Genomic DNA, 10,389 nt, shown 5'->3' on the forward strand with positions numbered 1-10,389 from the left:
AATAATTTGGGAATCTTTCACACCCAGGATATGTAAAACCTTAAAAAATATGTCCTACTTTTTAAATACAATGCACCCTGTCCAGTGGATCATTTAAGGCCTGCCAGGTCAAATTGGCAGTTTAAAGCTGCACACAGACTGCACTGGCGGGCCTGATACATGTTTTAAAGGGCTGCTTAAGTGTGCGGCACAATAAATTGTTGCTGACCCACTAGTAGCATTTAATATGTTGGCCCTGGAGACATGTAGTGCCACTTTACTAGGGACATATATGTAGATTAGATGTGCCAATAAGGTGTAGGGCATTGTTGCCATTTTAAGGCGTGAACACAAGCACTTTAGCATTGGTTAGCAGAAGTAACGTGCACAGAGTACTAAGGTCACAGAGTACTAAGGTCATCAAAATGAGTTTTACTAAACAGGAGGTGAGAAGGCAAAACATTTGTGGCAAGACCACACCAAAGGCTGACAGATTTAACAAGAAGAATACTTGAATTTACATCAACAAAGGACTACAGACAAGTAATAGTTCTCACAAAACCATGACTGAAGTAGCAAAATCTTATTTTTTTGCCTTGTGGTTTTGAGCTTTACTAATTGTGATGATTTTTGACTAATAAGGAGAAGTACCAGAGTTTAAAAAGACATGGCTATTTGAAATAAACAATTTTATTAGAAATGTTCATACTGAGCTGTAATTTTGATTGATTGTTCTGAGGTTCCGTGTGAGACGGGACGGCACTTTTGAGTAGTGACGAATATGGATGAGTTTGGTATCTACGAACCGCAAATGACGAGTATAGTGGGTGTACGAAGTTTCGCTATGCAGCCACGTATGGTTCGTCTCATTTTTGGGTTTGTTCATCCGAACCCTTGGGTTCCATTTTAGATACAGCATCCATTTTGTTTCTTGCCCTCAGGTAGTCAGCGAACGGGCTTTGTCCGCTTCGTGACCCTGGGACTCTCAAGCTTGTACGAGGGACACGTGTTCCTTTGAGGTGACTTTTACGATGAGGGAAATGACACGACTGAGGCAGATGGCCCCGCTCAAGGCTCATCTTGCCGCTCCGGTCTATTGTTTCAGCCACGCATACATTAGACACGAGGTCTTTGACCCTTCTATCAAGTTTCCCTTATTGCCCCTAACACTCTTTTCTAACATGTTGTGCATCCTTGTCCTTTCCTTGCATCTGTTTTTCGTTCTTCCTCTTAATGTGTTTACGGTTGGGATAAAATGTGTTTATTGCGGAGGAAATATGTTTTTACAGTTGGGAACCGGCAAGACTGTTGTAATTATGTTCCGGCATCCTGAAACATGAACGCGACCCTTTGAAGTTTATTGTGGGAACTGAGTTGTAACCTTTGTTCGCCATACTGTGCTATGGCAAAAACTTGTATAAAAAGACCGATCCACTTCTATGAAATTGAAGCAGTCTCCGAGAACCTACACGTTGTGTACTTCTTGTGACCTCTGTATCCCTGCAGTAAATAAACGCTGATCTCTGACGTCGCTGGAAGTGTCCCGTGTCTCTGTGTGTAGTACGCCAGAACAGGTAACCCACGAAGGTTTCAGGTGTTGTTCCCTGGCACCGCTGGGTCTTAAGAATAACCCAGTCCTTCAGTTCATCACCATGTTTGGTTCTTCTCTCCTAAACTCAGGTGTTGACGGGAGCCATAGGGTGCAAGCACCACCAGTCTACTAGGCCCTTGAAGTGGTGCCTCAAAGAGTAGAAATGCATTTCCCCCTGCTTTGAAGGCTGGTTCCTATAGCCAGGTAAACTGTCTGAAAGTGATCAGTGAGTTTATGAGTAGGGTGAAGTCAGTGCTTGAGTTGTCTTATATAAATATACAATATCTCTGCACCAAAAGGACTCATGCTTATGTGCAGCTGCAAGTCCATCACACCATGAATGGAATACGTTTCTGATCCTCTTGCACAACATTAAACACTTCACTTACAGACCAGACTACAGACCGACACCTTATCAACCATGCACTCTGGAAGGATCTCCAAAGAAAAAGTCCAATATTAGAGTACTTTGTTGCCTAATCAAGGGTATGCAGTTTGATATAAAGGCTACAACACAATACATCTGCTGCAAACAGGAGTGTCACTGTTTTCTGTTGAGTGCAGCTGTTCATGACATAATTCTTCTAAGCAAAGGAAACTCTTACCTTTGCCACATGTCAGATGTATTAAGTGTCCTGCTTCTATGCATGAGTATCTCGCCAACTCTAGATTTTCTGGTCTCTCTTTTACATTTGGTGTTTTAGCTCTTATAACTTAAGGACCACAAGTACCATAGTTCTTAGGAAAGATTCTGTACTTGTTGATATACTCAAGCATGAGACCAGCAAACTTCAGAGATTTTCCTTTAACACACGAGAGAGTGCCTTGCACTACTTATGTCAGTGTTGAGCTTATTTACTGTATGGGGTGAGCTCACTCTGCAACTGCATGCTCTAAACCCATTATGTGTGTGATAGTGAAGCTTGCACTACAGTTACCCATACTCTATTCATTAGGTATGGTTTGAGCTTCCATTGGGCTACTTTGTTCTGTATCTATTCTCTGTGTGTGGGAGAGAGGGGGAGAAACTTTTACAACACCTCTGTCCACACTATGACTGTTTTGTGTCTGTACAGGGAAGAGAGCATTTCCACCATCTGTGCTGAACCTCTTCGGAATATGCACACAAAGCTTGCAATGCTGCTGACTTTATAGCTCTCATCTCATGTGATACCTTCAGTCAGGCCTAGCTTTTACAGCCATGTCAAGTTAAAATCTAGGTGGTTGATTCACAAAGGCAATCTGAGACAAAAGTCTAACTTTACGACTTTTGATATTCAAAGAGATCATTTACGAGTCGTATCTTTACATCCGTAGTCGTGCTGAAATCTCTGCACCCAGGCCGTACTCTCAACAACCAGGCCATACTCTCTAGCTGGGGCCGAAGTCTCCGGCTGGAGCCGTACTACAGTCTGGCTCCGGCCGGATAAAGTGTAATCAGTGGGCAAGAAAACTATTTTTTACAAAAAGGAACATTAGGAGCATGTGATAAATTGTAGACGAGGTCATGAACATCAGTTTGGGCAGGTAAATGGGTGTGACCGGACACTACGTCATATCCCAGAAAATGTTGCTCCTTTTCATCATGGTACATGCAGTCCACGATTTGCCCTCCCTTCAGTGAACACACTAGGGGAGTGCAAATCGTGGATTGTATGTTCCATGCACACTGAGTGGAGCACAAATCTTGGACTGCATGTACCATGTTCGTTTTTGTAAAAAATTGTTTGGGGGCCCATTGATTACACTTCATCCGAGCCGGACAGTACGGCCCAGGTGCGGAGATTCCGGCCCAACTGCAGACAGAAAGATACAACTTATTAATGACCTCTGTAAATACCAAAAGTCGTAAAGTTAGACTTTTGTCTCAGATTGCCTTTGTAAATCGGGCTCCTAGGACTTTCACTTTTAACAGATTAAGGGCCATATGTGGGTAGCCTCACATTTACCGATTCATAAATACCGAATTTTACCGATTCGGTATTTATGAATCGGTAAATGTGATGTAGGTAATGATTCGGTAAAGTTTACCGAATCGGAAAAATTCGGTAATTATGAATCGGTATTTACCGATTCGGTAATGAGGCATACCTTCCCATTGATTCCTATGGGCCTGGAGGCCCATAGGAATCAATGGGAAGGTATGCCTCATTACCGAATCGGTAAATACCGATTCGGTAATGGGGGGAGCATATTCAAGGGTGGCAGGGTGTCACATTGACACCCTGTTGCACCCCTGAATCTTGCATGTGTGCACATGTGGCGCACATACATGCCCTAAGGGCATGTATGTCTTCCACATGGCACTCTTAAATCTGCAAAATATTGCGTTTTGCAAGGTATTCGTTATTTATCACCAACCTGTATTTGGTGGTAAATAACGAATTTCTAATACTAATTTTCACTCTTTAGAGTGCTCCCTACATCTGATTTCTGGATTCGGTATTTACCGAATCGGTATTTTACAGATTTTTAAATTTCTGATTCGGTAAATACCGAATCCAGAAATCAGCCCCCTACATAGCAAATGTCTAAATACCGGTCGGTAACGGGATATTTACCGAATTTCGGCTGTTACTGACCGGTGTTTGGCTTCCTACATGAGGCCCTAAATATTGCCATAATATCTCAGAATGCAAAGTAATATTTGCTAAAAATCACATGTGCCTGCAGGTGTTATTCATCACATGTGGTCACGTAAGGGGCTTGGTGTGCTGGAGCAAGATCACGGGCATTTTCTAGAGCCGCTCTGCCAGGGGATCGACCCATCTGGGCAGCAACAACAGGAAAGAGCCCCTACCCCACACTGGTGAGAATGGTGGAGTGCCGAGGAAACCAGCAGCGGCACCAAAAGCGGGCAAGGGCGGCCAAAATGCAGAGGAGTCAGGTGGTGGCCCTGGAGGACTGGGGACTGTGTGGACCTCCACGCATGCCCATCAAGTAAGGCGTGGACTCTGAGGGCCCTGGGCATAGCATAGCCTGTCTCCAGCTGTTGGACAGACAAGGACGTGGTAACAGGACTCTGAGACTCGCTAGTGGCTGCAGCGGGTGTGGGGTGTACAACCACAGATGCCTGATCTGCAACAATGGTGGGATTTACAAGAGCACTGTGCAGAGGGATCCTTGCTCTCCACTGTCATGTGCCCCCCTTTTAGAAGCGCAACTTTGCCAAGGAGGGGGACCAGCAGGGATGAGAACGGATGAGCAGTGGGCCACCCTCCCCGATTCAGAATTGCTGGACTCTGGCGCGGTGTATTGAGGATGCCCCTGTGCCGCATGAGAACTTGTTACTGGACGGTGGCTGGGTACTGGAGCGGTGCCTACCCAGCTGTCACCAAAAGTGGGACTGGTGTTGCTCCTCCCCAGGCAATGGGTTCCCCCTTCCCAAGGTCCTTGGTGTGAGGTGGGCCCTGAGGGGCCACTACTACTCCACTAAAGATGACCATGGATCGAGCCTCGGATCACCAATTCCCTCGTGGCTGGACTACACGTGCCACCCCTTATTGACCTGCGACATGCCAGTTGGGGGAAATGACAGTTCCCTGCACATCTGGAGCTGTAGCACCCAATGGTGGGCCCCGTTTACCTGTAATGAGGGCCAGCGACGGTGAAGGGGAGAACTACTTTGCACTTAGGACTTAGGTAAGCTGACGGGGCTCGACCCTTGGTGCACTCCGATATTGGGTGCTGTGTCGGGCACCAGAAGTAACCTCCAAACCTAATGGCAACAATCCTCACCACCATGAAAATACCAAGCCCTGTTGAAGCACAGCTAGATAGAATCCTCATGGCCATTGTTGACACTAGGCAGGATTTTGGTGGCAGAGTGGACGTGTGTAGCGGTTGGAATTGAGCCTACTGCACGATGACCAGAGTAAACTCTCCGAAAGGGTCAAGCAAACGGAAACTGTCCTCCAGACCCTTTAACTGGCTGCAGCGCACCTCTGGGCACAGGTCAAGCAACTCGCCATCAGAATCTGTATGCTGGAGAACAGAGCAGAAGATGTTGTAGGTCGGTTGCCCCATAACTATATGCACATCGTCAGCTACCTGGAGGAGCATAGATGATAGACCCTGTCACCTTCTTTGAGATCTGGTTGACCACCACTGTGGCACCCATGGGATTGTCTCCCTTCTTCCCATTAAGCAAGCTCATCGGGTCCGTGACCACCTGCTGAGCTGCCATGCCTAATGGTGGTTAAACTGATGAACTTCAGAGATAAGGATGCCATTCTGCAGGCTGCCAGGTGAGCGGGCCCATTATCTATGACAACACCTGCACGCTTCTCTTTCCTGATTATACCCTAGCAGTCCAGTGCCACTGTTTCTTATTCTAGGAGGTAAAGAAGGAGCTGCAGGCTGTCTGCCTCACTTTTTCCTTGTTGTTCCTGGGAAAGCCGAAAGTCATTGAGAAACAAACCGCCTACTTCTTTATGAAACCTGTGGACGCTTGGGACTGGGTAGAATAGTGACACTATGAATAATTGGGGTCTGGAAACCCTACCCCTCACTGTTGATCAACCCACCCCTGGCTCTGCTGAGAACATTGCCGTGGTGGTGGATGGGGTCAGAGGGGGGTGGGTGACGGCTTCACCAAGATCTACCCAGGCCAGAAAGGAGCAGATCCTAGCATTGGTGGCCGAAACCAACATGTGGGGGAGAGAGGACATCTGGGCCACAGATGACTCTGATGAGGCATGCTCGGAGGCTGCGTCATGCTCCTCTCTTTCCAGTGAAGCCTCAGCCTTCCTCCCCATAGTTACGACACAAATGGTGGTCAACATCACTTAGTCGGCCACCAGCGGCACTCTGGACTTCACGACAATTTAAAATTTAATGAGTGACTAGGTAGGAACCCTCATAAAGGTGGCCACTACTGTTGTGCCTCACTGCCCCACATCATGATGAACCTCTAGAGCTGGGGTTCCCGTGGAGCTAAACCTGATCGAGAATGCAATCTCAGACCCATAAGTGTCAACACAGGACACAAATCCCCTTCTGCTACATACAGCACATGGACGACAAACTGCAAATGAATGTATTGGTATCTTCTAGGGGCAGGTGGGGTATTGCTGGTGGCTCTTCTGGTTTGTGCAAATAAAAGTTTTAAAGTGAGTATAGGTGGTTGTTGGCCTGTTATGTGTTCAGGGTCTCTAGGTAGTATATCTTTAAGGATGTTTCTTGTGGGTTCCTGGAAGCTAGATCTTTCTTCTTTTGTAGCATGCATTATCTCTACACTTCTATTTCTGCTACATTTTGAGGGTGGTTGTGCTCTCTTACATGAATTACATCATTTTTTGTATCTGCCCTCCCATAGCATGCATTAGAACAATATTTAGTACATTTCCAGTTTGTAGTTTTTGTTGATGCAGTTTCTTGGCTGTAGGTGTTGCACATGTGATTTAATAACTGTTTTCCTTTCTACTAAGTGATATACTTTGCAGCTTCGGTAATTGTATCTGAAATTAGTGTAATAGTTAAAAGTATAAATGTATAGAATATTTACAGCAGGCGGAAAAGGCCTGCAGCACAAGCTGCCATTGAAAAATGGATGTTTGTAAACAGACCTGCACTGTGTGGCAGGCACCTCACTGTGCCTGCCAAAGAGTGCAGGGATGTTTAGTTGGGGCACCAAAACGCAAGAGGGCCGGGGTGGTAAGGGGTCCCTGCTAGGGGCCTTCAAAGACGCTTTCTGACAACATTTTCATGTTGGAAAGGCCGACATAAAAAGGCTGTTGGAGAGTGCCATCATGATCCAGATGGCGGAGTCAAGCCTAGCTCTGTCATCATTAAGGAATTATGGTGGCTTTCGACGCTCCGGCGGGCTTAAGCCGGTCGGAACTGCCTCGAAATCCGCCGGCCGTCATCCTAATACGATCGGAGGCTCTCCGTCTTACATCGTAATCGGGCCCACAGTTTGAGACGAATCTTTGTGAAATTTTGCAAACTTTTGGCCAGCTCCGGTCTTCTCCTATCCTGAAACTTTCGTGGTGATTCGTCAAGCGGGGGCCGAGAAAAAAGGGGGGTCCAAAACGCGTTTTTCCCATGCAATTTCCCATAGGACCTGTTGACGCAGCTACAGCCCGAACTGCTGAACAGAATTACACCAAATTTGGCAAAGAGGTAGTCCTCAGTTCAGACTCGTGCCTTTTGCATAAATGGTGTAAATCCGTTCAGTAGTTTCTGAGAAAATGGGAGTAAAAAAGATAGATATATCTATGGCCTCGGAGGATCCGCGCACCCTATGCGCACCCTAGGCGCACCCTCCCAATCACGCAGTGGATGCTAATTGGCTGTCAAGTGTCTGTCTACATTCAAAACCAGGAACTGTTGGCAGCCATTTTGTGCCTCGGTAGAAGCGAGGCTGATTAAGTAAGGGAAATAAGTGTGTGAAAGATGTAAAAGGGGCAGGGTAGAAATACTCTGACCCTCTAGTGTTGCTTAGGGGGTCCCAGAAGGACCCCCTGGGGCCCCCCCTTTTTTTAAACAGCGAAATGCACGCAGGGTGCGTGGATTCTGCCGAAAAAAGAAAAAAAATCGAAGCGCGGGCTTCCGCGCTTCGTTAATAATTAGCCCCCGGGGGGGCAAAATCCCGGGGGCAAAATCATTACAAATGAATGGGGGAGGGTGGCTGCTTGGCCCCGCTCCTTGAGCCCTTGAGGGCCCTGGGGACCGCCACCCTCCAGGGCCTGCTCCTACAGTGTCCTGGGGTGCCCACCTCCAGGACACTGTTGTTTGCTATGAGAGGGTGGGAGTCTCCCGCCCTCCCATAGCAAACTTCGTTTGGATTTTGAAAGAGAGAGCAGGGAAACCTCCTCTCTCTTTCAAAATCCAAACGATATTGCTTTTCCACACGGGGAGCTGCATGTTAGCAGCTCCCCGTGTGGAAAAGCAATGCCGGCTCCCGAAGGACGCCGGGAGCCGGCTGGGACCGTGGGGGCTCCCCCCACAGTCCCCAACGTTTTTTTAATAAACACCGGGGGATGGGGTCCTCGGGGATAATAAAAATTAGTGATAGGGGCTATTTTTTTTTTTACAGTAAAATTAAGAGTCGCGCATCCTAACACGTTGGGTGCACGGTTTCTCGCGCGTTGGGTGCGTGGTTCCTAACGCGTTGGGTGTGCGGATCCAAGGGAAAAAAATGACATTTTTGGGAGATAAACATCAAGCTTAAGTGTTTTGTTCTTGAGTGGCTCTAAAAAGAGCTGTTGTGTTCATTGAGAGTTTTTGGTACTTATAAGTAAGTACCTATACAGAGTCTAAAGTTGTTGAGGAAGACTCTGTTTCCTTCATCAGTAAAGTGTACTCCATCTCTCCTATACATCTCTTGCACATGAAAGCGCAGATTGTTATTTTAAATGGTGAACATTGGATCAACCGTATTTCAAGAGGGTTTGGCATATGTTGCTTTGTCGCGAGTCAGAACATTATATGGTTTGTTTTTGATTGATTTTGATGAGACAAAGGTTACTGCAGATGGAAAATGTGTAAAAGACTATAATAGGTTAAGAAGGGTGTATGCTCCAAATTTAGGTCAATATCTTGTATTTGAAAAGCGTGTGGTTGGTCAAAAAAGAAGGTTTGAGAATATCTGTTCTGAAGGTGTAGAGAAGGGAAAAGAACAAGATAATGTTGTGATTGCAAGTAAAAAGAACAAGCATTTGCAATGCAATAGGTCTCGCAATTACGTGAGTTTGAGCTATTGGCATTGTAAATAACAATGTATGTGTTGTGCTTTAAAACATAAATAAAAGGCTTTGTCATTTACAATGCCAATATCTTAAACTCGCGTAAATGCGAGACCTACTGCATTGCAAATGCTTGTTCTACTTCATCCCCCAGTGTTGGTAAACCCAAAAGGTGGGGCTTTAATGTGCCAAACATTTGTTCTTGCAATGCGTGCAAATTGCAGTTTTGCATGCCTATATTTGTATACATTATCACATTAAAAGCAGAATGCTGTCGTAAATGCTTTTTTTAAATCTCGCAGCACTCTGTATGTTTGGATTTTAGAACACGTACTTAAAATATTTAAAAAGGAACTACAACTCCAGGAATACAACATGCAGTTGTCTAAACATCCAGAACTGGCTCAAGTTATCATGGGGCCACTCTGCAGCTCAGCGCGCATGCTCACCCACACACAAAAACGTTGTTCCTATGCCTAGCACAAGCTCTCACCTCACACGCCATACACCCCTCGTCTACACATCAAACAGATTCGCGCCTCTGGCTGCCCCTCCTGCAGCGCACAGTCTTTCGCACGCTATCGCCACAGGCACATTGCTCCCAGAGATTCACCACATGGTGCCGCCCCCACCCCCCCCTCCTCGCGCACACATCCTCTCTCACTATTGCATTGCAAATGCATGTTAAGAAAGAGCAGTTTATGGCAATTGATTCATTTTTCAAGCCTAGCTCTAGGCGTAGTTGGGCCTGCAATGTATAGTTTGGCGATTTGTATACAGCCCGATATGTTTAGCAATAAGCAGGCCGAGCAGCGTTGCCACCTTTGTTCCTACCAATAGTTCGCAGCTATAAAAGATAGATGAGTAGCTTTCCTGCTATGGCCTTGTGGAGAGGCTCCAACATTTATTCTTGGAAGGATTTCGACAGGGTGTTACAGCCAAAAGTTAGGGAGGTAGCTTTTTGGATTTCATTTTATCCATGTGTGCAGAGAAAGTACCTCTTTTGTCGAAAGATATCCAGAAGTATTTGTATTTTGGTTCGACTGGTTATTTGATCCCTTCTTACCATCTAGGCACCAGGTCTTTTAGTTTTCTTGCTGAACTTCACCACTTTGGTTTTTTTAAAAAGAA

Source organism: Triturus cristatus, chromosome 8 (genome assembly GCF_964204655.1).
Source record: "Triturus cristatus chromosome 8, aTriCri1.1, whole genome shotgun sequence".
In the NCBI taxonomy this organism is placed as follows: Eukaryota; Metazoa; Chordata; class Amphibia; order Caudata; family Salamandridae; genus Triturus; species Triturus cristatus.